The sequence below is a fragment of the Vulpes vulpes genome, chromosome 1 (assembly GCF_048418805.1).
Source record: "Vulpes vulpes isolate BD-2025 chromosome 1, VulVul3, whole genome shotgun sequence".
NCBI lineage: Eukaryota > Metazoa > Chordata > Mammalia > Carnivora > Canidae > Vulpes > Vulpes vulpes.
The window spans coordinates 123,471,745-123,498,149 of NC_132780.1; the positions used below are offsets into that span (position 1 = coordinate 123,471,745).

The 26,405-nt window shown below is 54.7% G+C and overlaps 1 protein-coding gene across 4 annotated transcripts in view; it reads right to left on the bottom strand.

Annotated features, from left to right (window-relative positions):
• Positions 1–26,405, bottom strand: part of SEMA5B (semaphorin 5B) — a 117,665-nt gene that overhangs the window by 73,071 nt on the left and 18,189 nt on the right. The window contains exon 1 of one of the 4 annotated variants that reach the window (XM_072725091.1): positions 8,100–8,937. The exons of the other annotated variants lie outside the window; for them this stretch is intronic. The gene's annotated coding sequence lies outside the window, so the exon portion shown is untranslated. Of the gene's footprint in view, positions 1–8,099; positions 8,938–26,405 lie in introns of those variants that run through there. 4 annotated transcript variants of the gene reach the window in all.

The following is a 26,405-nucleotide window of genomic DNA, read 5'->3' on the forward strand; positions in this document are numbered from 1 at the left end:
CCCACTGAGCAGGGAACCCGATGTGGGGGCTGGAACCCCGGGGACCCTGGGATCATGACCTGAGCTGAGGGCAGATGCTTAACCGACTGAGCCACCAAGGTGCCCCCCGTCCATATCTCTTTATGTCCATTTGTCGTCTTCAGTTTGGGTCCGTGTCTTCATCCCTTTGCTCTCTCCCTCTCTGACTCTCTTGGGCTCTCCTCCTTGAACCAAAAGCCACGATAGAATCCTGAACGCATCCTAAATGTTTTTCTTTAAGAATAAATGACAAAGGTAGCAGCAGAGGAGGAAAGAGGAAGGCAGATATCATTCTAAATTTGCGCAGCACGGGAGATTCCCCAGGGACAAGACTGAAAATGCGAAGGCCTAGAAGAAACACATAAGGGGAAAAAAATAATCGCCCCTTCTGTTTAGTCCCAAGGACTTCTTTGAAACAGATGATTTCAAATATATTTCTGTATTCTAAAACTTTTTCAGAATGAATAAAGCGTGGAGGGTGGAGTGTTTTTACATCTCCAAACTGTCTCTAAAAATCGTGCAGTAAGATTTTACGTTAAACGAACTGCATCAATCTTTTTGTCCGTATATAATGATGCACCTTGTTTGACATTCCTTTTTAAATGACCTCCAGAAAAATCAATTGTTCCTGGGAATCCAAGTACATTTCCACCTCTAAGTACAGGGGAAAGTAAAATAAATTACTCTAATCAAGTATGGTAAAAATTTAGTCCTCAGCAACTCAAATTGTTGTGAAAGCCCCGGGTCCAGGATTCAGAGGCAGATCCGTGGGGAAGGGAACAGCCACCGTGATAAGGGCCTGGGCGGGGGGGAGCAGGAAAACACAGGGGGGGGGGTGCAGAGGCTCAGGGCTGCAGACCGTAGGTGACATGGGGGGCTTGGGTTCAGGGAAAGCTGGGGGAGGAGGGCCCCAAGCAAATCCCCCCAACAGGCTGGCCATGCCACCCTATGGCTCCAATCTGCCCCCAAGTCTTACTGCACATGACGGATGGACATGCAGCCATACTTGGAAAAACAGGGTGCAAATCAAGAGATGAATTAACATGTGAAAAAGGAGAGCCACTTATTTCAATCAAGGCAAATCTTCAGTTTTCAAGACCGGGGAGACCATAAAATGCAATGCTGGAAGAATCAAGAATGACTCAAGGTGAGGGCTCAGAGGATTGGGCTGCTTGGAGCGCTCCGTGGGGCAAATTGTGTCCAGTGAGATTGGAAGGTCTCCCTCTTCTTTCTTTCCACAATTCCCTTCCTGAAAATAAGTGCTTTTCTGTTTCTCCCAGCAGCAAGTCCAGAAAACATAATACTGTCCTTTGTCTTCTTCTAAGTGTATTTTAGATGGAGTCTTCTGTTCAAGGTTTTACTATTTCTTAGGAAAAAAAAAATGATCAGAAGAGGAGAGAGATGCCAGGCTTCTGAAAGGGCCGGTGCCTTTACCATGGGAAATCTGGAATTACCAGCAGAATAAAGTGTAGCAATTTGACACACCCAACAAGCTGATTTTATTTTTTTTAAATCAATTATATACAACCATTTTTGATGTTTCAAAACAAAGGCAATTAGAATTTGTGGAAATCACCGAAAGAAAGTTTTGTAGGCATGTGCATTTTTTTCTGAATATTTGAAAAAAACATACAATCTCTTCCCCCACCCATACTTCCCAAATTTCTGAGAATGTTTACATCCATCCAAAATAAGACACTCCTGGTGCTTCCGCGCCCCCCCCCCCCCCAAAGCAGAAGGAGAGGCAGGAGGCGCAGAGGAGGCACTGGGAGGTGAGGCCTGGGAGGTGAGGCCGGCTCCAGACCCAAGTGTGCATGTGTGAGTGTCTGTGTGTGTCGGTCCTTGGCCCTCCGGGTGCGAAAGGAGGACAGAGGGAGACAAGGGACACGGACACACACACACACACACACACACACACACACACACACACGGGGCATCCACTCAGCCAGGAAAACCCTCTCAGCTGAGGGTTAAGCCCCATAACCCTGCATTCGCTCGGCCTTCTTCAAAGGAGCTTTGGAATTCCTCCCCCAACTTTGCTGCACTTTCCATGAGAATGGGGATGTTCCTGCATAAAACATGAGTCTGAGAGGGCTGGAGCTGCAGGCTTGGGGAGCCCTGGGGAGTCGGGGGAGCGGGCTGGGAGAACAGAGCAGTGGGGGAAGGGAAGGGAGGCTGTTTTCTCAGGCTGCATTTCTTGCAGGCTCCTTGGAGACCGGAGAAAGGCCGGGAAAGGTCTCAGCTGGGGCCAGCCGGCACAGAACCCGTGCAAAGTGGGATGCTGAGCGTGACCCGGCGGAGCCCGAGCGGCGGGGCTGGGGACCTCCGGGAGCCCGAAGCCAGCTGCCGGCACCGAGGAGGGAGAGAGGCTTCGCAAGGGGAGGGCGAGGGCCCTTATCAGAGGCTGCAGGCGACCCCGGGCCCCCTGGGCTGTTGGGGGGCGGGCAGGGACACAGCTTCTATTTCTTGTGGTATCATCCCAGGCCCAGGCCGCAGCACTTCCACGCGGGGCGCTTCCACGCGGGGCTGTGCAGGCCCCCAGGTGGCCGGCAGGACTCCTAGCCTGTCATCAGCCCCCAGCCCGTAGGACTTGGGGGGCTGCGAGGTCTTCGCACTGGCCAACCGGTTATTAGTATTGCTTGGATCAACTCAGCAATGGGCCAGATGCCAGCAGCCGAGAGAGATGTTAGGGCACTCTGCTCCTCGGAGGAGTCACCGGGCAGGGCTGCGCCCTGCTGGGGGGCTGGGGGGGCCTGGGGGGCTGGGGGGGCCGGGGGAGAGGGTCTGGGCTGTGGGGGAAGAGGGTGGGGCTGGGGGGGAGTAGGGGAGAGGGTTGGGGCTATGGGGAGGGGGGCTGGGGGAGAGGGGGTCTGGGGGAGAGGGGGCCCGGGCTGTGGGGGGGGAGAGGGGAAGGCTGGGGGGGAGTAGGGGAGAGAGTTGGGGCTGTGGGGGGGAGGAGGGGGCTGGGGGAGAGGGTCCGGGTGTCAGAGGGAAAGGGTAAGGCTGAGGGGAGTAGGGGAAAGGGTTGGGGCTGGGGGGGGGGGGCTTGGGGAGAGGGTCTGGGCTGTGGGGAGGAGAGGATGGGGCTGGAGGGGGAGGGGGCCTGTAGCAGAGAGAAGGTCAGAGCTGTGGGGGGCTGGGGGAGAGGGTCAAGGGACTGTGGTTCACCTGGAAGGGCTCCTCCCTAAAGACACTAGGGATGGGGATACCCGCGTGGGGCTGTGGTTGAGCATCTGCCTTCAGCTCAGGGCGTGTCCCCGGGGTCCCGGGATCGAGTCCCACATCGGGCTCCCTGCATGGAGCCTGCTTCTCCCTCTGCCTGTGTCTCTTATGAATAAATAAATAAAACCTTTAAAAAACAATAAAAGACACTGGGAAAGGAAACCACCTTAAGTCCTCTCTGGAGAGACGTAGGGCATAAACAGTGGGCTTTATTTCCCTCGATCTGGTGCGTTGAATTTTGAGAATTCCATGCCGCCCTCACGATAATAATGTGGCCACTGGGTTTTTGCAAGTCACCAGTTACTGCAGGGTGGGAAATGACGGGCTCAGCCATAGAACCGCAGTTGGAAAGAGGCCCAAAGCGTTCCAGGGCTGTGGTCCTCCGACGTGAGCTGCATCAGCGTCACCCGGAGGGCTCGTCAAACACAGGGTGCTGGACCCCAACCCTGGCGTTCCGATTCGGTGGTCGGGGGGGCGGGGATTGCCTGAGAATCTGCATTCCTAACAAGCACTCCAGTGCTGCTGCTGCTGGTCTGAGGACCACACAACGAAGACCCCTGTTCTATCTAGAACACCTCTTCATTTTCCATATGAGGAAGAAGCACGGGTTCACCAGTAGAACCAGGTGCTAACAGCCCCCTTCCCTAAGCCCTGCCCCCAGTGGAACAGGAGAATGTGGAGGGGAGCTAAGGAGAGCAAAGGCACCAGCACGGTTAAAATCCAACACACCCCCTCTCTGTCCGCCACGTATTCAGGTGGGGTCTACAGGGACACCAGCCACATGGGTCCCACTGGAGGGTCTGGATGGACAACTGGGGAGGAAGGGACAGTCCCAAAGCTGAGCATGCAGACAGCTGCAGGAGGAGGAAGGGCAGGGAGGGAGCAAACAGATTGTGGAAAGCAATTAACCGAGAGCAGAGAATCGAGGGGCACAGAGGAGCCTCCTGCCAGCCCTGGGGGGCAGAGATTAACAAGCCCCGTTAGGACTTGGCAGTTTGGGATCGGCTCCACTCCTTCCAGCTGTGACTTGACCCCATATCTCAGTTATCTCCCCAAAGCCTTGAGGTGGGTCCTGGAAAGCTCTGCTGGGAGAAGAGCCAAAACCCCAATTAATCTGGACTTCAAATGGGCTCCCACAGCTGTGTGAGGGTCACCATGTCTCGGCCTCCATCCTCCCCCGGGCTGTGAGCTCCGTGAAGCCGGAGATGGTGTCACCTGGCGCAAGGCCGGCAAGCCCTCCGTTAAAAAGTTGGATAAAGGTAGGGACGCCGTGATGAATGTAGCCTCCTGCTCCCCAAGAAGTGGGCTAGGCCCTCAGTATACTGCCTCAAGAGGAGCCACATCTGCTTAAGCTTTCGGGGCAACTCCCAGGTTGGGGCGGCCAGCAGGGTTCCTGTTGCCCACTGGCATGGCATGTGCAGAAGTTCCTTTCCAAATGCCCTCTCCACACCTCTCCTTGCTCACTATGGGAAAAAATATTTTTGCATCTGAGCAGCACATTGCACATGTAGAGTCTGAGAGTCTGACCACTACTTAAGAGACTGAGGCTGGGAACCTGTGACCCTGTCAGAAGCTTCCCACGACCGCCCATCTAGTTCCCAGGCTCAGAGCCCTGCTGTGTCCCAGCGGCCACAAAGAGACAGCTGGTTTTCGGGTTGTTTTAGGGTTGCTGCCTAATGTTACCAGGAAACACTGGTATGGAGAAGGGTCCCAGGTGCAGAGCCGTACCATGGCTTTCCCCTGTAAACTGACCCTGAAATGGCCCTCCAAGACCCTAGGTGGGTTTTCTGGTTTGTGCTTAATCTCACATCCATATGCCTGTGTCCTTTGTAGGAGCAACGAGGGCCTCTGTCCATCTGAGTGATCTCTCTGTCTCTGTTCCACAGTGGATGAGTTTCATTGAAGTCCTGGAAGTTACATAAACCCAGGCCTGGCCCTGCCCGTGGGCCCTGTTCCTATGTGACCAGCCAGCTCAGAACAGAACAGAATAGTAGCTGAGGACCCAGCTCCATCTTAGGACCACGAGACCGCAAACCTCAGAGCATTACCACAACACTGTAGGTTCAAAATCAAGAGCTCTTGATTGCCCCCAAACTCCCCCATATAATGAGACTTCTCTCCCCTTCTCTAATGCCCATCAAGCTTTTCAGAGAAAACTGGCTTGCTGAGGGAGATAGGGCCAGGAAAAGGGAAGGTCAAAGGCTCCCAAATAGTTACTGGGGAAAACAGTCCATGTGGTCGGTGGAGACCGTGGAGACTCAGGCCTAAGGACGACGTGCCATGGCCCATCTGGGGTGACGAGAGATGCCAGACAGCATTGTGCGACTGCTTCCACATCCCTGCAGTTTCCATGCCGTTTGTTTGGAGCCTGTAAACTTACCCACCACAATCAAGCATCATTAGGAGACATAATCTGCTGCAAATGGATCACACGAGGCATTTCAAAGCCCAGCGGGCTGATTAGGCGATGATTTGCTGGTTTGTGCCACCCGAAGCACCTCTCTGCTCTATCCACAAATTAGAATTTGGCCATAATTTCTCTGCAACATGGGGCTTCCTGTAAGTCCCTCCTCTGTGCTAGGGATGGAATCTACCTTCCAGCTCTGGAGACAAGTTTTAGCAGAATGGATAGGAGGCATGAAAAAAAAAAAGGGCTGGTACCTCGGTTGCTCAAGGAGGAAAGAAGGACACTCCTTAGCCAAGTTCTCTACCTATCTGCCTGAAGTCCACGGGCTTCACACACACACACACACACACACACACACACACTCACCATGCTGCCTCCTACCTATATTATAGGTTCCGAAATATCTCCTCCTTCATGAAGTCCTCCTGGATTGATAAAGAGCAAGACCACCATGACCCCACAGAGATTCTGATAAACAAGAAACTCAAGAGCCACCTTCTCCTCTTGTTTGTTCCTCCTCAGAAATAATTTGCCTAGAAGGGTGGAACTTAACCAAACATGGCAGAGAATCCTTTGGATTGATTTTTTTCTTTATTGGTACATAATAGGATGTCCATCTCGCCCTGCGAGTTTCCTAAGACAGGGCTCGCCTCTGCATCATTTATTCAGTACAGGATCCCGACAGCGGCAAGCAAGTATGTGTGCCCATTCACACCTGTTCTGGGTACTGAACCCATCCTGGCTTCCATGGCACTTTTGGCTTTTGGGCAAATGTCAGGAAGAAATGGTGGTAGCCTGCCGTGGGGTTTCCTTTCCTGGACCTCATCCACCACAGAGGGAAGGCTCTACCCAGCACCGCCTGAGCCTCACCACTATGTTTCCACTAGGAAGATCTGGAAGTTGATGGAGACAAGGGAGGGCTAGAAGTGACTCTCGGCCTAGACTGGATGGGAATGTAAGCTGCATCACTCAAGCTCAGAGCCCAGGTGTCTGTATTCCCAGGCCGGAGATGGCTACACTTCCCTTGGCCACACTGGACCCACTCCCGTGAGGCCAAAGCAGAAAATGTAGCAGGAAGAGCATTAACCTGAACCAGCAATTCTCAACTGATGTAGTTTTGTCTCTGGGGCAACATTTGGTAATGCCTAGAGATATTTTTGGTTGTCACAAATGAGGGTGTTACTGGTGGGTGGAGCCCAAGGATGCTGCTGAACATCTTACAAGGGACAGGACAGGCCCCCTACCCCACCAAAAATTATCCAGCCCCAAACGTCAATGGTGCCGAGAAAGCCCACCCTAGCCACACACTGCTGCCCCAGCCCCATGCCTTGATTTTGGAATCGTAAGATTAGAATTCTCAAATGAGTCAGAATCAGTTTTCTAGCCGTGCCTCAGATTTCAGACAGGCCCCAAAGGACCGGGGTGTAATGGAACACAGGGGTACAGAGTTGTCCCCCCCACAATTGTCCAGAAAGTTGGAGATGTTCCCCAAAGGGACCTCAGAAGTCATCATGTCCAAACACATTCACTGTATGAAACCCGTGCAGATAAGAGCAGAGACTGTGCGATCACGAGGGGGGCCGAAGACATGACCACAGGCACACTGGGAACGCTAGAGAGCGGGCCTTTGACAGCGGAGCCTAAAGGGACCATGGAGGGCCCATCCAGGAATATGAGAAGCAGGACCCCAGGCAGCACGTGGCAGCCCCCCAGAGCCCCCACTCCCAGAGGCGGCCCACACTGAGAACATACCCGTAAGCACCGTAAGCACCGAGCAGCGCGCTTCGAGGGGTAGGCAGGCAGCGGGGCTGTCGCAGGGAGCCCCTGGGGCCCGAGGCTGCATCTCCCAGCCCCATGAGCCGGGCCCCCAAGCCGGGCCCCCGAGCCGATGTCCCTGAGCCGATGCCCTGGGCCGGTCCTGCTGGCAGCAGTCTAGCCTCGGGGCCCAGCAGGCAGGGCCCAAGGGAGCAAGGAAAAGAACTGAAGGGCCCCCTCGATGGCCCCAGGATGGTGACGTCTGTGCGGGAGGAGGCAATGAGCCGCAGGGCAGCGAAGGGGAACCCCACTGAGCCCTTCAACCAGCAGGGGTTGGGCAACAGGAGCGCAAGTTGGCCCCAAAGCCAGAAACACCTGTGAGGAGCAGGCATTTGGGGGTGGCCAGTCCTCCACACCCTCGCAGGCACATCTCTACCCAACCAGGAGGGGGAATCAGTGAGAGAAGCTTCTCCTTCCAGGGCTCCCTTCGTGCTAAGAAAAATCCTTGTGGCCCAGGTGTGTGACCCCTCACCTCCTAACCCCAGGTCGGCCCTGCTCCCCAGATTTGTCACCCCACCCAGCTGGCATGAGGCGAGGCAAATTCTGTTCTCTGGAGATAGAGCTGCAGAGCTAGCCACAGTGACTCACGTGGGCACGGCCAGTGAGCACGACAAGGGACATCTGTCCAAGTACTCACCACCAGCAGCTCGCCGTGGACACCCGAGACCAAAACACGGCAGAGGCAGGAGAAGCAATCGTGGGGAGGCCAGCACCATCAGCCCGGCTGTCGTCAGAGCCCAGGCTGGCAGCTGCAGTCCTGCACATCACCCCCAGGGCTGGCGCTCAGGACCCCGGCCCTGGCCCGGGAGCAGATGCAGAGTCACAGGCCAGCCCGGCTCCCAGGTCTCTGATAGGAGGTGGGGCTTCCTTGGGACGATGAAGGGCCAGGGCTTGAGTCCCTGCTAGTGTCCCTCAGTCCAGGGGACCAAGGCTGCTGCCACCGCTCTCCGCAAGAAACATTTGCTGGTGAAATCACCCCGGGCTTCCACGCTCAGGTTAGCAAGAAAACATCCTGGTCCTGCCCAGTGGCTCCGGCAGCCTGGTCTGGCCACAGGGAAAGCAGGACACGACGCGGCAGCCCGCCTGAGTGGCTCCGATTGTCCCTCACACTGCCGAGCCTTGCTCCCAGCATCAGACAAAAGCACTGGAAACAGCTTGCAGCCCCAGCCGGTGACACACCAATCACGGGCTCCCAGGCTGTCCTCCCGGCCACCCCATCGAGGGCTGGCTCTGTCTCCCGAGTTTCTTCAAAGGCGCCCAAGGATGGTTGAGGATGATTTATCCTCATGGAGTAGACTGCTCATCCCAGAAATACTCCAACTTTGGCTGGACCAGAGAGCAGTGGTGTGATGCTTACGGAGACAGAGAGACCTGCGAGAGTTCGTGTGTGTCTGTGCGTGGGTGTGCATGTGAGCAGGAGTGTGAGAGGCAGGGTGTGTGCATCCTCCTGGGGTGTCTGTCCCTCTCTCTCCTCCGGCGTTTGGAGCCCAAACGCCCGAGGGGGTGTGTGTGTGGGGGGGGGATGGGTGGTGAGAGACGCAGATTCCAGAACAGGCAGGAGACACCATCCCCCTTCCCGCCCCGCAGGGTGCTAATGCCACCCCTCTAGCTCCCGACGCCTCCACAGCTGCTGCTGTCAGCAGTCAGCTTCCTCTGCCGCACACTCTCGGGTAACAACTTCGGAGGGAGCCGTGTCTCACAAGAGTCAGCGGCACAATCTCTCCTCTTTCCAGCCCAGGTCCTTTTCTATCCCCATTTTGGTCACCGTCCTCCCTGCTCCCTCCCCAGTGCCCGTGCTCCCAAAGACGCAGAGCCTAGAAACCTCCGTGCTCTGCTCCCATCACATCCCTCTTCTCCACCCTCCCGGGGGGTCCTGGGCTAGGGAAGGAGGAGGAGCCAGCCATCGGAAAATGGGGAAGCCAGTAACCAGGGAGAAGGATCTAGAATAAGATGAGTGCTTTGGGGAAAGACCACCAGGTGGTCACACCTATAGGTCATGAGCTTGGCCATGCGAGCTGACCACCTTGGCAGCTTGGCATCGTGGGGACCTGCCCGGGCTCAGGAGTTAGGCACAACCAGGGCTTTAAGACTTATTAGCTGTGTGATCTTGAGCAACCTACCAAGTCTCTGACCTTCAGTGTCCCTGCAGGAAAATTGGGAATGTTAAAATCTACTTTGTGGGGCTGTTGTGAGGAGCCAACGAAATAAAAGATATAAGGTGCCTCCCACATGCCTGGCCCATGCCAGGCCCTCGGGAAAGCCTGGACCTCGTTTTCCTCATCTGTGGAACCCCAGGATGGTTACGGGGGCTCCTACGGGGGAAGGTCTCCGGGGGCTGGTTACAGAAAGGGCTCGGCTCTAAGACACGAAGAGAGGTGTGTAGAGGGAGCAGAGCCAGCGTGGAGATTGGAGAGGAGAGGCCGCAGGGCGCTGTGTTGGCAAAGTGAGCCCCGCCGAGGAGAGAATGTTCAACAGAGCAACCGGGCTGGAGAACGGGGCCCGTAGGAACCGTAGGAGACAACAGGGCACGGGTGGTGGTGGTGGTGGAGGTGGTGGTGGTGGTGGTGGTGGTGGTGGTGGAGGTGGTGATGGTGGTGGTGGTGGTGGAGGTGGTGGTGGTGGTGGTGGAGGAGGAGAGCGCCACCCGCCCAGAGCGAATGTTAGTCCGGGGTTTTCTGGAAAAGAATCCAGAGACGGAGGCGGGAGTGGCTGGATCAGCACCCAGAGTGAGAAGCCAAAGTGGACAGGGGCACCCGGCTGGTTCAGTCGGTGCAGCGTGAGGCTCTGGATCTTAAGGCTGTGAGTTCAAGCCCCATGTTGGGTATAGAGATGGCTTTAATCAATCAATCAATCTTAAAAAGAAGGAGAAGAAGACGACGACGACGATGACAGCAAAGCAACCCAAATGGACAAACTGACGCCTAAATAGAAGAGAGCCAACTCTAACAGATTCTCCCACGAAACCCTCGATAATCACCAAGGCCCACTGGGATGATACGGGGCCACAACCCAAGGATCTGGGCAGCTCCAGGGCTGAAGAGGCCTGGGGGCGACCACGGAAGTCTTGCTTCACGGGCCTGAAGTGGGCTTGCCTAGGCTACACATGGCTGACATCCTAGAGCCCCTTCTGGCAGAGGAAAAGCCAAGGCAGCGTGGTGCCCAAGCTCAAGAGGCGGGCCTGACCCTGTCGGACGGGGCAGGGGAAAGGGGAGCACCGCTAGGCCAGGAACGCCCAGCCTCGCACTCCGAAAGAGGTGGCTCAGGGTCATGGAGCATCGGGGGAGCCAAGGGGTTTGGGCTCCAGTCCCCATTCTGCCAGCAACCAGCCAGGCTACTGGCCTTCTCTGACCCTCTGTATCTTCCTCTTGGAAAGGAGAGCAGATTTGTGGCCCTCAAACTCTGTTTTCCGCAGCAGAACCCATTCTTCAAATGAAAACTTAACAAGAACATCTATATCCGAATCCGATAGAAGCAGGGTTATGCTGGCAGGCAGGAGGGGCTGGGCCCTGGATGCTCAGCCTCTCGCAGCGGCTCTCAGGGTAGCTTGGAGGACCCCCAGAGCTCCCAGAACACAGCATGAAACGACAGTACCAGCTGTCCCTGGAGTCCTTTCACTTCCCTGGCACTGCGGCCTTTTATTCCTAGATACCAGCTAGGACGGGCACCAGCTAGAGGGTCCAGGTCAGCGAGCGAGTTCCAAGGGAGCAGCTGCCCCCGTAGGGACACCTGCTGGGGCCGCGGACCCTGCGGGAGAGGCTATGGAAGGTGGGAGCTGCGGCTACAGATGGCAGAAGGGAGGCCAGCCTGGTTCCAGGCTCCAGGGTGACAAATGTACTACACAGAGAGGCCAGATGGATGCCCCTGCCTTTGGCACCGTGGCTCCTCCAGGAAACACTGGGCCGCTTTTCATACTCTGAAATTGCTGCAGGCTCCCGCTCTCCCCAACTCAGCCAAATCATAAATCTGGCCTGCCAGGGGAGCTGGCTGCCCTGACCCCGGCCCTGCGCCTCCTCCTCCCTCCCACCCCGGTCTTGGCCTCGCCTCATGCCAAGATGGAGATCCAGACACAAGCAGCAGAAGGAGGGACCGTGGGTGGAGTTGGGCCACATGGACTGGAGGTCCTGTCTTGGGTTGGCTTTCCAGAACTCCCTCATCCGGATTTCTCTCTTTCTGCCTCTCGAATCCTTTCCTCCGGTCTGGGACTGGGCCTTGGGCTTTTACCACACAACCCCTGCCCCCCCACCCCACACACAGCAGCCTCCTGAGTCAAGAGTTTCAAGTCTGACAGGAAGCGGGGGGCTTCCACGGCACCCCGAGCCCGAGCCTGCCTTCTCCCTCCGCCCACCCCACCTCCGGGGGAGGTAGAAGCAGCTTTCCTCCTGCACTAGCCTCGCCTGGGCTGTTCTCTCCCAGGCAAAGGCTCCCGGGCTAGGGACGCGGGCTAGGGACGCAAGTTAGGGCTGCAGACAGCTAGGGACGTGGGCTAGGACGTGGCTAGGGCTTTGGTTAGCCTAGCGCAGCCGGGCTAGAGCTGCAGCTGGGCTAGGGACACAGGCGGGCTAGGGACACAGATGGGCTAGGGACGCAGACGGGCTAGGGACACGGGCTAGGGCCGCAGACGCAGCCCACCACAGGCAGCCGCCCCACTCCGGCCTCCCGGAGGGAACACACACAGCCCCACCAACGTGGGGTTTATTTCCTCCTTGGCCCACCTTTGGTTATTTCTTTTTTAAAAAAGATTTTATTTATTTATTCATGAGAGACACACAGAGAGAGGCAGAGACACAGGCAGAGGGAGAAGCGATCCCGGGGGCTCCAGGGTCACGCCCTGGGCAGACGGTGGCGCTGAACCGGGCTCCCCTTTGGGTTATTTCTTTTCCTACTCCTCACAGTCCCCTCCATCCTCCATCCCCAGGAAAGAACAGCTTCCTCAAAGGATCTCCTCCGGCTCCCTGCCCCGGGCCCTCCCTGCCTCTCTCCACGGTCGCTTGGGTGCTCCTTTCCGGTGTATAACCCCCGCCAGTTCTCCCCTTGTCCCCCCAGGGCCACGGCTCAGGTGTGGAAGCCACGGCTCGGAGGCCCTGACTCACCAGCGGCAGGGCGGAGACCAGGCCTGAGCTCCGTGTTTCTTGCTTCACCACGGCTTTCTTCTATCTCTACCCTCCTCTCTTCTCCCCTTTCTTTCTGGTTTCTCCTCTCAATTCCTTTCTGCTCCCCGCTCCCCCTGCCGCCCCCTAAAGACCTCCTCCAGACCACTAGAGCTCAGAGCAAGCTGGGACCTCAGGACCATCTGCCCCATCCCCTGGTTTGCAGATGAGGAGACAAGGGCCACGTTACCTGGCTGGGTCGCCAGGCTTCCTCCCCTATCTCCACCAGGGCCCGGGGGGCCTGTGGGAGGCCGAGAGGGGGTGATGGATTTCCTAAGTCATCCTGATTTTATTACTCGAAGCATTTCTAGGGCAGGACGCAGACAAATGCTCGCTGGCGTGCTCGCTCCCTCCCTGCCTCTGCAGCAAAGACTGCATCTCTGCATAATGCTTGCGCCCTTTTTCACTCAGAAGGGAAAGGTCAAGGTCTTCTGCCTCTGGAGTCAAAGTCATCAGCAGCCCGGGGGGCCTGGAGACATGATCTGCTTGCTCCCTGCCCCCCACGCTCCCAGGCCAGGAGACCCTGCTCCTCCCCACACCACACAGATGGGGTTCTCTCCTTGCGGGGTCCCCTTACTGTTTGTCTCCCTGGTACAGGGATCCTCCTCTACCATGGGCTCCATGGATCCACCTCCACGGATCACCCTTTCTCATCCTCACACCCCTGGCTTTCGGGCATTCGTCCCATAGATGTACCCTCGGGGGTGTCAGTGCACGCTGAGCACGGCCGGCCGTGCTGGGTTCGGTGGCAGGCGTGGCTGTGCCCAGTTCTCGGCAGGGCCTCGGTGGTCTGTCGAGAACCGTGGGGCCTCCCTCGGATGCCCTCACCCCCCAGGCCAGCCTGGTCTTTCCCACTCCCGGGGCCAGTCCACAACGCTGCATCCTGGGTGGCTCTGCAGGGGCGCTCGCAGACGTGGCCGGCCAGGCACAGGACGAGCTAGCCTGGGCGGGTAGAAGGGACGTGGGCTCTGGAGTCAGGATGCTTGAGCTGAATCCTGGTGATCACTTACTAGCAACTTTACCTTGAATGGGTCACTCCTCCGAGCCTCCATTCCTCATCCGTTAAATGGGGGAGATAAAAGTTCCAAGCTTATCTATTTTGCCAGGGACAGGAGAATCAAACAAGATGATGCAGGTGGACGTGTTCTGGAAATGGATATTGGGCAGAAGTACGGTTCCCCAGATCTGCGGAGCAGCCACTATCTGGCTCTGTCCGCATGGCTCCAAGCCTACCCTAAGAGGTGACTCATTTTGTTTTAGGACAGTGCCACCTAGCTTCCTCTATGTGTGGCTTTGTTCCTGATTCCTGGCCTCCCTGAGTCCCCAGGTAGGAGCCAGTGGCTCTATGCTCCCTCTTCCCAAGGGCCCCATTAGGTGAAAACACAATCTGAGTCTCATCCACTCAACTCATTACAAGAAGTGGAGAGATTTACTTCTGAGGCCTTCATTATCACCTAATTGTGTTTCCACTAAAAACTCATTAATTAGCCATTCTAAAGCTGTCAGCACATTTAAATAGACTTGTAAACTCACAAACTCGTAGAGTTGGAAGAGAACTTTGGCAAGTCCAATCTGTTCAACCCCCTTATGTCAGAAATGAAGAGGCTGAGGCCCAGAGAGGTTAAGTGACTCAACCAAGGTCACACAGCAGGCTGGTGATAGAATTGGGACTAGAAACTGAAGCCATTGAGTTCCAGCCCAAAGACCCTCCTTCCTACTACTCCGCTTTGATAAAGAAAAGCAACACCGCCCCTCACCTCTCTCACCTGTCCTTTTCTCAAAGGAGCGATTCTAGATTGAGGTATGTATGACCCCAGCTGGAAGAAAACATAGATGTGGAATTCTAAGTAGATATTTTTATTTTATTTTATTTTTTAAGATTTTATTTATTTATTCATGAGAGACACACACAGAGAGGCAGAGACACAGGCAGAGAGAGAAGCAGGCTCCATGCAGGGAGCCCGACGTGGGACTCGATCCTGGGACTGTGGGATCACACCCTGAGCCAGAGCAGACGCCCAAACACTGAGCCACCAAGGTGACCCAAGTAGATATTTTTAATTTTTTTTTTTATTTATTTATGATAGTCACAGAGAGAGAGAGAGGCAGAGACACAGGCGGAGGGAGAAGCAGGCTCCATGCACCGGGAGCCCGATATGGGATTCGATCCCGGGTCTCCAGGATCGCGCCCTGGGCCAAAGGCAGGCGCCAAACCGCTGCGCCACCCAGGGATCCCATATTTTTAAATGATGATATATGTACCTGAGCCCAGTGGTGAGTAGCTGTTAGCATGCTAATGGGGCTCGTGTGCCCTAGGAGTGGTGGGGCGGGCAGTGGCCCGGCTCCTGGATAAGAGCAGACACAGACACTGGACCTACCGGACTAGAGGCTGGCTCTGCGGATGCCATCAGCAGCAAGTCAAATGCAGATTCTTGCTCCCCAGCTGGATATCCCAAGTCAGAATCTGGAGTGGGCCCCCCCCCACCCCCCGTCTGCATTTGGAGTACCAGAGCCTAACAGAGGTTCTAAAAAAGAACCCGTAACAAACATATACAACAGTTATGGAGACAGGGAAAGAGAAATACAGTAGAAGTAGACTTCTAATGAGAGGATCAGAGGAGCAGCCCTCCAGAATGATCCCAGGGAGTGAGGGCAGGAGGGAGGAGCTGGGCGGGGACCAGAGTCAAGGAGGCGCACCCTGGGGTGGCTCAGGTGCAGGACTGCGGGTAAGTGCCCACACCTGGAGCTAAGGCTCTCAGTCCTGGTGGCCGTGGGTCCAGCTGTTCTTGAGGCAAGTGTCTGCCTGGACCACAGGTTCAACCTGAGGCCTCGGGTGGTGAAGCCCAGGCAGGAACAGCGAACGCCTCTCCGGCACTCGGTGCGCACGGGCTGTCCTGAGTCTCTATGTATCTTAACACAGCGAACAGCTAATTCTACTTAAAGTCTGTGTAGTGGGGGCACGGTTATCACTCCCGGCTAGGATGAGGATCCCGGCTAGAAAACTAGTCCCGGGGCCGGTAAGTGGCTGGGTGGGGACTCAGGCCTCTGATTCCGCTGAACTGCCTCTTGCTTCTGGAGAAGACCAGAAGCTCATCATCCAGCCTGGAGTGCACAGTGTTTCTCAACGGAGGAGCCTACAGCATGTTTTGAGGGATAAGCCTTCCCTGTGCCTGCGGAGACTTAGCTTCCCTGGCTTCAGCCAACAAATAACGGTAGAGTTCCTAAGTCCCTCCCAGCAGAAAGAGCCCCGCACTTCCGGACACCTGTGTGCTGGGTGTCCAGGGGCATCACCTGGAGGTGGGCATGAAGGATGGAGGCGGAGATGCTCCTGGAGCAGCGTGGAGTTTGTGTCCAAGAGCCCCCTCGATGCTCAGAGTACCGGGCTGGCCGATGCAGGAGGGGTAGGCAAGGCTGATGCTGCCATGAAAAGGGAAAGAGTGAGAAGAAGCCTTCAAGCCAGACAGTCCAGGCGAATCTGAGGGTGGGTTCCCCCAATGTCTGCCCTTGACCCTAGCATCAACCTCTCAGAACCTCAGAGGTTGACCTTTTCTGCAGAGGCCAGGGGAGAAAAAGAGACCGGAGTCTGAGGACCCAAGCTGCTGACTTAGGAAAAGAAATTATTCCACCATCACCGTTTTTTTTAAAGATTTATTTATTTATTTGAGGGGGATGGGGAAGGGCACGGGGAGAGGGAGAGGATCTCCAGCAGACTCCCCACTGAGCACAGAGCCCCCTGTGGGGTTCCATTGGGGCCTTGGCATAGGGAGGGACTCAATCTCACCCTGAGATCATGACCCAAGATCATGACCTGAGCCGAAATCAAGAGTTGGATGCTTAACTGACTGAGCCACCCAGGCCCTCCGGCCCCCCGACCCAACATTTTCTTAAGCGTGGCTGGTGGCATCAGAAAATTCACAAAGGGGGATCCCCAGGTGGCTCAGCGGTTGGGCGTCTGCCTTTGGCCCAGGGCGTGATCCTGGAGACCCAGGGTCGAGTCCCGCATCGGGTTCCCTGCACGGAGCCTGCTTCTCCCTCTGCCTGTGTCTCTGTCTTTCTGTGTCTCTCATGAATAAATAAATATCTTAAAAAAAAAAATAGAAAATTCACAAAGTGCTGCAGCAGCCCCAAATGGGCTGGGAGGGCCCCATGTCCCCGTCTGTAGGGAACCCGGGTCATCATCAGATGTGGCAACAGAGCAGAGCAGGGGACCTTTGAACCTTTCTCTCCTAGAAAGGAGACCAACCCCATGGAGTGCAACTCTGCATTTCCCACGGCTTTCCCCTTCAGGACTCTTGGGGACCAGACACCCAGGATGTATTTGTAATGTCCTGAGGAATGCATTCAGACATTATAAACTATGTTCACGCCCACTCATCCTCTTAAAAGCCCAGGCTTTGTGAGTCCGGAATTCATTCTCCCAGTGAGTGGCCAGGCAAGGTACTCAGAGGCAGAGGGAGTAAGCACGCATAATCCATAAAGTAGAACTCCAAGAGGCGATGACATTCCTCAGGTATTTATTGGGTCACGCATTCCTTTGAAAACTCTAAAATTCTACCTACATAAGGTAAATGCTAGATGCTGTGCATCATACAAGAGCAACGTAAAACATAATCCTTGCCCTGCAGGAAACAAGGCATACGCACAATGTCATTTTTGAAATAATGTCCAAATAAGTGTTCTACACCATAATTTCCATTGATGTTTGGAAGTGAAGCAGAGATCAGCTCACCATAACCAAAGGCATAGGGATCAGAACAGGCTGTGCACCCCGGCGTGGCAAGCATCATTAGAAAGGCCCTGGCAGGAGAAGTTCAAGGGCAGGAAAACAAAAATGGGTTAGGTCCGTGGGGCAATGGCAAGTGAGAAGGGAAGCGGCGGTATGAAAGCATCGTTTCGGGGGCTCGGTTTTGGGGGCTCGGTGCTCGGTTCAGGCAGTCAGGCATCAAAGGAAGGATGCGGTTGGGATCGCTTTTAATACTTCAATGAACCTCTGCACTATATACACGGACGGAAGAAGCCCTTCTCAGCTTTGATTTACACAGGGGATTGCATTCCCTCGGCAGCAGCCTCTCGTCAGAGCTCCCCAAAAGCCTTCATGTGGATAACCGTCGTTGACACGTGTCCGGAGCAGGAAACCCTCAAGTTTCACGATTCATTTTTAGCTGCAAAACTTATGAGAGCAGACGGAGGCAAACTCCTGCTTCTCTTCCACTGGGGAGAGAGCAACCCAATTTGAAGAGTAAGCACCAATTAGCTAGGTGAGAAGCTCAAGCTGTGAATCTTGAAGAGCTTTGCGCCCGATGGCAAATTGCAATTCTTCGGGTGGCAGTGGGAGGTAGAGACAGTGCCATCCTGAAGACCCGACCCGCAGCTGCTGATCATTACGTTATTTATGTCTCTTAGCGACCAGAGGAGCACCCGTTTAGGAGAAGTCTCGCAAGAGAAGCTCCTTTATAAGCACACAGGATTATTTGTTCTAAATGAAGTGCCTTGGATGCCACCTCGAAATTAAATTTGTTAAGAACTAATTATAAAATTAAGCTTCGTGTAAATCCACTGACCTTTGGTTTTCTTATCTGTAAAATGAGGATGATCCAGGCACTGCCTACTTCCTGAGATAAGGTTGAGGTGGTATCTTGTAAGCTGGGAAGCACTACAGAAAAATTACTTGCGTGGAGTTTGTGGTGTGTCTTTAACATCCCGATAAACTTGATAGGTAGAGAACAACAAGCTCACATAAGTGCCAACGGGAAAGGAGAAAGCACCCTGCAGATACATGCAGACTGCTGAGTTTAAGTCAATTTAGCAATTTTCTGAATGTCTAGTAAGGGCAAGGCCCTTGTGAAGAGTACTGGGGATACAGAGGTGAATGAGAAGCAGTCACTAGCCACCCTGGAAAAACTCAGGAAGAAAACTCAGGCCCTCAAAATCAAAACACACACACAAAAATCAGACTTCTGAGAAACCAAAACAGAGGCACCAAGTGCATCTACCAAAATCTCCAGGCTTCATCCAGAACCCGCTCACTTTTATTTCATCCACTTGATATTTATCCATTGGGATGCTTTTAGTTATAAGTAACCCAAAACCCCACTCAATTCAAAGGGGCTTAAACCAAAGCAAATATAATAATTCACATGAGAGGAGGTTTAGATAGTAAAAAAAAACAAAACAAAAAAAACCAAAAAAACCCACCAGGCTCATGGTTCCTTCCAATTTCTCCACTATGCCAGTCTCTATCATTCCACGTCCCACTCTGTCATCCCCAGTAGGATTTTTCCCAAAGAAAGTTCTGAAAGTTACAACTGGGCTGCCAAGAGCAATCAGGGCTGCGTGTCTCTTCATTTTTATCCACTTGGAGAATGACTTCCTGTGGCCCTCTATCGCTAGTGAGGAAGAACTTTCTCAGAAATCAGCGGAGAACCGCTCTTCAAATCCCATTAGTCAACACTGTGTCACGTGTGCACGTATGACCTAGCCACTAATGAAGGACGAGAACGTCCCCTTAAACCAATCAGGCCGCCTCCCAGAGGCTGAAGTCAAACCCAAATGTCACTGCTGCTCCTTGGGGAGAGGGTGTGGAATGAATAATGGGAAGTGAACCACTACGTACGATCTCCTACCCAATTACAAGGCCTTTAGTTATCCATTTCCCAAACCCATATAATAGATGCAAACTGGAAGTGAAGAGAGGTTTGCTTTAGGCAGGTACATTGTGTCTAGCAAGAAGGGACATCAGTCAGCGAGGAGGAGCAGCTGGAAAAACTAAAGAGCAGACATGAAAACTCAAAACCTCAGGGGTCCATTTAGTAGAAGCAAAGAGTCCCATAAGCCCGGCTGAATTACAGCCCAACACATTAATTAAGGTTCCTAACATACCCGTGGGACATCGAGGAAAGGTTACATTTATGCTCGTGTGACTGTTTACAAAGGCAGGGGCGCACGTAAAACAATTTTACAAACACGGTGGCTGACGATTTTTCAGTGTCGCTGCTTAAACAGACACATGGCAAGCTAGTTAGAAAACTTTGAAATTTGGAATGACCCAGCCCAGCTTCCCTGGAGGGCTGGGCCTTACTGTGCACACTGGAAAGGGGACACCCGGCAGGCAGCGAGATGTCACGGCTGGCCTCCTCCCAGACTCCTTCGCGCTGATGGAAATTGATTACACCTCGTCTCCCGACAAGGTGGCTGATTACCAATGCCAAACAAATAGTAGGTATTTGTATTATGGTGTTGCTCTTCTAGAACAAATATTCAGGCTGCCAGCCCCACCTAGATCTATCATATCAGAGCCTCGCGGGCATGGCCTGCACCCTTCTTTCCTTAAAGTTCCTCCAGAAAAACCTCATGAGCAGCCATACCAAGCCTCATGCTAGTCTCTGAGAATCCAGAATGCTCTGCAAAGGGGAAAAGCCTCTAAGAGGTAGCCTCCTTGGTGCTTTCTTGTAACAGGAAGGCCAGCATGAAACGTCAGAAACAACAGATGTTCTGGGCTCTCAGCCCTCTGGGGACAGGCACCGCTCTGCTCCGCCCCCAACAGGAATGTTCCAACAGTCCTTGGCACGAACCACCATCAGGTAAGTGTCTTGCTGGAGAATCACAGCCAGCCCGCCTCCTAGACCCAGCGGCTCCCCCCTCCACCTCTTCCTGCCTACAGCCTTCTGCTCTCCCCCCCTCCCCATCCCACCCGCCAGGCCCGACCCCTACAGCTCCCTACAGCTCCCTACAGGTCCCTACAGCACCCTACAGCATCCTACAGCTCTCTACAGCTCCCTACAGCACCATATAGCACCCTGCAGCTCCCTACAGCTCGACAGTCCCACCCCCACCCCCACCCCCAGCCAGGAAGGACATTCTTGTCACCTGTTAAATGGCACCACCACCAGTTTCTATGCCACGGGTTCCCTTGGTAATCGACCACCCCCCACCCCCTCTCCATCCAATCTCACTCTTCAAGATGTTATTCATGTCCTGTCCAGCCCCAGTGCCTCTCATTACAGCTGGCTGAACGTGGGGTAGAAGAGGGACTCAGGACTCCGAGAATGTGACTCCCAGGAACCAGAGTGGTTGGCCTAAAGGGGAGAGATGTACCCTTTACCTTTGTCCAGACAAGGGAGAGCGTGATGCCCTGGCCTCAAACACTCCAGCCAGGGAGACACGGGTCCCAGGCCCGACAAATTGACTGCAAACAGAAGTCACCATGTCCTGCAGGCCAGCCCTCAGCTTCTTTGACCCTCTGCCTCTGCCTCCCTAACTCCCGTGACCTCCAGCTACCAGCCTCTGTGCAGCCAGAGATTAGGGGGTTGGCCATTATCCAAAAGCTCTTCTGGTTCTGGCCCCTCGGGGCACCACCCGTGTGACCTTGGACATGGTCCACAACCTCTCTGAGCCTCAGTTTCCTCTTCTGGGATGGATAATGCTGGTCTTGGCTCATATCCCCCATTCTCATGAGGCTTAAAACACACAACAAATGTGACTGTGCTCCTTCGACCAGAAAGCACTGTTCACTCATGAAGGATCACTGTCCACCGGGCCCAGAGCATCTCCAGCTGGGAAGAGCGTCTCATTCATCTTTGTGTCTCCAGTGTCCGCAGTTGGTAAATGTCTCCCGAGGAATGGCTGGGGGTGGCACAGGAACTGAATGAGGAGAGGACAATAAAGGAGGGTGGGAGGGCCTGCCAAGCCAGGACAGTGATAATGAAGAAAGTCGGGGAGACAAGAAACACCGCCCCTTTACTCTCCCCCTCCAGTCTCCAGGACCAACAATGTCCCCCAGTTGGAGCTGATTCGACAGGTAGCTTTTCAAAGTTACTCTAGCTCCACGTAGAAATAGCAAAAGATGTTATTAAAGCTTTTCCATGCCAATTTGAATAAAATTTTGAACACATCCAACCTTTAAGCTAAATGAAAAGCCCCTTTTTGGGGGTTCAACTGGGCCTGGGTGACTCAGTTGGCTAACGGTCTGCCTTCAGCTCAGGTCCTGATCTTGGGGTCCTGGGATGGAGCCCTGGGTCAGGCTCCCTGCTCAGTGGGGAGTCTGCATCTCCCTCTCTGTGCGCACAGTCTCTCTCTCTCTCTCTCTCAAATAAATACATGCAAAAAATATTTAAAAAAAAAAAAAAACAAACGTTTTTTGTTAACAACCTTCCAGGGTGCTTGCTGGCCTTGGCTGGTGCCACATGGAACACTGACACTGGGAACTGGGGGACTTGGAAGCTTGGGATGGGGCCCTGGAGGGCAAAGCTTTCCCTAACTCCATGTTGCTTTGGTTTGGAGGAACAGGCACTCCAGAGGCTGAGGGAGCCTGGGTGGAAATTGGGTAATTTAAGTAAAGGGAGGAATCATTTCCACACACGGAGCAGCTCCAGTCCTGGGAACCCACAGGCAATTCTTACCCCCCACCCCCATCAGCTCTGTTCCCCGTACCTACCCTACCACCACCACCCCCGTTCCCGGAACAGAAACGCGACCCCTTAGAGGATGAAAAGCGCAGCTGCTTTTCACCACACACAATCCCTCCCACGACAGGCTCCACCTCATTGTCAATACCTCTGCCTCCTTTGCATCCCCGGACCTAAACTGTGATGGAATAAGCTGTAAAGGGGAACCCCCGCTCCCAACTCAGAACAGCACCAGGAATCAGAAGGTGGTAATTAGGGGGTGTAGAAGAACGCTCCCACAACGTTACCCTTGGCCTCTGAGCATGGGGGCACACGGCACCCCTCTTGGGCACACCCCTGCCACACACGCGTATGCACACGCATGCACATGTAGGCATCTTGTTCTCGTCTCCTTCCTTTCTTCCTACGCCCCACTCCTCCCCACTTCCTCCCCTCCCCGCTGGTAGAGCTTGGCCAGGATACTGCTCCAGGAGCAGAGGGTGGCCAGGGGCTCTCTAGATAGCCCCACATCCCCAGAACCTGACCCTCCTCTCTCCACGGGGAGCCAGAGCCAGGGGACCCGCTTCAGCCACCTCCATCCTCACTCCCCAGCTCCGTGACATCTGCGAAGCACCTCTCAACTTGAAACCTTGATTCTCCCCTTTATAATAGGATACGGAGTCAAGTATAAATCCAAGTCCACAAACGTCTACTCCACACCAAACAGTAGACTAAGCTAAGGAAAGACGCAGAAAATGGATAAGCCCGTGTCAAATGCCCTTATGTCGACACAATTTATAATTTAACTCATTAATGGGGGAAGGTAAAGCTAGCTCCAAAGAGAATTTCCAGACAGGGGTTTGTATCATGGGTCAGGGAAGGTATGCAGAGACGAGTTGGTGAAGCAGAGACAAAACTGGTTAATGACCTGCAGGGCTAAAGACCCGTAACTCCAGGGTTCTCTCTTCCACTGAACAGAAACCATTTGCATCTCTGCTGGGTAAGGATCTGTGTCATCTTATCAACCTATATGTTAACGTCTAACTTCATAAAGTCTGGCCCCCAATCAATAATAAATTGAGAGTCAAGCCAAAGTGTAAAGACATCTTAACCAGGTGAGATGTACACTGAAGTATCTATGGATAAGATTTCATGATACCTGGGATTTATTTTAAAATATGCCAGGATAGGGGCACCCGGGTGACTCGGTGATTGAGCATCTGCCTTCGGCTCAGGTCATGATCCCAGGGTCCCGGGATCGAGTCCCGCATCGGGCTCCCTGCATGGAGCCTGCTTCTCCCTCTGCCTGTGTCTCTGCCTCTCTCTGTGTCTCTCATGAATGAATGAATAAATGAATGAATAAATGAATGAATAAATAAATAAGTAAAACATGCCAGGATTAAAAAAAAGTTTGGCAGGGAGGTGGGGGGGGGGGGGGGGCAGCACGGAATGGATGAAAGGAGATGGGCCAGATATCGGCAACTGTCGAAGCCAAGTAAGGGGTACATGGGAATGCAAGCATCGTCCTATTTGGGAATATATTCAAATTGTTGTCCTGCCAACAGTTAAAACCACATCCTATCACATGTTTATTATCTTCTCACACGCTACACGATTTACTGTGGTTTTTCTGTCTCTGCCGCTTAGAATAGAAACTCCGTGGGGGCAGGGCTGCTCGTCGGGCTGTCCACGCACAAGCACACAGGGGTGATCTGCACCCGGGGGTACACAGTCGGTATTTGTGAAAGGACCCCTTGAGGTGCGCCCTCGCTCAGGGCCCAGGAGAAAGGGCCGCCTGTGTCCAGCGGGCTAGTCCCGGCCCTCATGGGTGGGTGGGATCAGACGGGAAGGGAGAGAGCTGGCAGGGGGAGAAGTGTGCAGGCTGGCCGGACAGCAGCCCGGGAGGGACAGGGTTCGGAGAAGAGGCTGTGGAGAGTGGTAAGGTGGGGGATGCCAGGAGGCAACTGGAGTGTCAGAGAGTCAGGTGGGAACAGGGGAAGGGACTGCACAGAGGTCGCGGGCAGAGACCACACATCTGAAAACCTACAGACGAGAGACAAAGCAGAGGCAGTCCAGGGAGCAGGTGCGTGGAGAAGGGCCAAGCTGGGCCCGTCTGGGGACGGGAGGAGAGAGGCATGGCCATCCGAGCGGCAGGTAGGGTGCACACCTCCTGGACGGGGCTCTCCCCTGGGCCCTGGGCTCGGGGCGCAGTGGCGGGAGGCGGGCGGGGAGGGCCTGCAGCTGCCCGGGGCTGGGGTGGGGGGCTCCGGGCCCCACTGCAGGTGCGCTTTTGATGTGGCTCGGCCTGTGGGGCCGAGGAAACCCGAGCTTCCCAGTGCAGCCCGCTGCATCAATGCCACCCAGTCTTCAATGAGGCCGCAGAAGATGTGGGCCCGCGGGCCCGTGGCGGGGCTGGCAGGAAATCAAGGCGCAGCATTTCAGCCGGAGATGAAAGGGAGTTTGCACCCAGACTCCTACCGACACCCGCACAGCCCATTCTCTGCTCTCCGGGAGGGGTTCTCAGCGTGGGGAGACTCCCACTTTCTCTTCCCAGTGGGGGGGGGGTCTGTAAAGAGAGAGACTGGGGACCCAGGGTCTTCCCTATCTCTGCAGGTTTCGACAAGCTTCCCCTTCGGGGTGAGGGTGGGCCCCGCACATGCATCAGGTGGAAACACGGAGCCAAGGTTTGTGCCCTCGCCCCTGGCACATCAGGCCCCACCCCACCCATGTGTGGAGGGACCTACGGGCTCGGCTACAAGGATCACAGGGTATGAGAGAGACACACACACACACAGAACACACGAGCCAGTGCAGCTCCCTTGCGGCTCCACAAAGGGTGCCGCCTCCGTCCCCTGCTGTTTCCGGCCACAGACATCCACCAGGGACCTTGAAGTGCTGCAGGGGTTCAGGACCCTACTCCTCACCCTAAGCTAGAGGTACACAATTGAGGACCCATGCATGCCCCATCCGTGCCTGGAAAGAAAGAGAAAGGGAGGGGGCAACCGGGATGCTTCCTGACTTGAGCTGTCCTTAACAGCACACCTCGAGGAGGCGTCAGTGCCAGGCGCTAGGCCGCGCAAAGGGGCGCAAAGACCAGCGGGGGCCTCTCCTCGCTCTGGGAGACGGAGCTCACATCGGGGAGACCATCACAGGCTCTCACGCCGTGCAGGCAGCACCAAGAGCCAAGGGCAAGGCAAAAAGAGGTGCCCCAGGGCTTCTCTCACTGACTGTCCCCGAGATTCTCTTGGGGAGCCCTGGCAAAGATACCAGTGCCCAGCCCCCTGCCCCAATAGATGGAATCTCTCGTTGATGGTGGGGCCTGGGCTTCCAGAAGTTTTAATCACCCCCCACCTGCCCCCAGTGGTTCTACGGTGCTGCCAGGGAAGAGAAGCGTTGAAGCATACGTCCCTTTTCAAAATGGACACGAGAAAGGATGACAGGGGTCAGGGCCCCAGGGAAATGCACCAGCTCCGATCTGCCCCTCCCCACCAAAGCGTGGTATGGCAAGTGGCCAGTAACAGTCCCCTGCCCCCTCCTCAAAGGGCCACCCTGGCCCATGTGCCAGGACAACCCAGAGCAAGAAGGGAAGGGTTTGGGCTCTTTTCCCCCAGAACTTTGACCTCAAAGGTGGAGAAGACCAAGAGATTTCGTTGACTTAGAGCGCAGAAGCATCTGTTCCTCTCTTTCTGAAACTCCTTCTGAGTTTTATTGTTGTCTTTTTTTAAGCACTCCAGTGTGCTGGAGGAATGGAAAGGAAGAGCACCCTGCTGAGTGTCCTAGATGCCCAGGGAAGGGAGAGACGCTGCTGATGCGGGCAAGGGGGGTGAGCAGCTTCAGGTCCAATTCTATCAGATCTGGAGGGGAGCAAGCAGGGCTTACCCGTAGGGAATGGGGCGAGTCGCCAGGATGGCTAGCTCTGCTGGGTGTGGGGCAGGGAGCCTGCCGCAAGCCCAGAACACAGGGCTCACCAGAGCCCAGGACCACGGTCCCCCAGGACACTCACACCACGAGCAGACACCATGTGGTGTGAAGGGACACACCATGGAGTTTGGAACTGGAAACAAGGATCTGAAACTGCCTCTTAGTCGATGGCAGTGCAACTACCTTCCTTTAGAGATTTATTTATTTATTTATTTATTTATTTATTTATTTATTTATTTTAAAGAGAAAGAGAGAGAGCATGAGCGGGGGGGGGGGGGTGCAGAGGGAGAGGGAGACAGAGAATCCCAAGCAGATTCCATGCTGAGCACCGAAACCAACACAGGGCTCGATCCCACGACCCTGAGACCACAACCTGAGCCGAAACCAAGAGTGGGACGCTTAACCGACTGCCACCTGGGCTCCCCTCTTCATTTTTTTTTTTTTACATTTTATTTATTTATTCATGAGAGACACACAGAGAGAGGCAGAGAC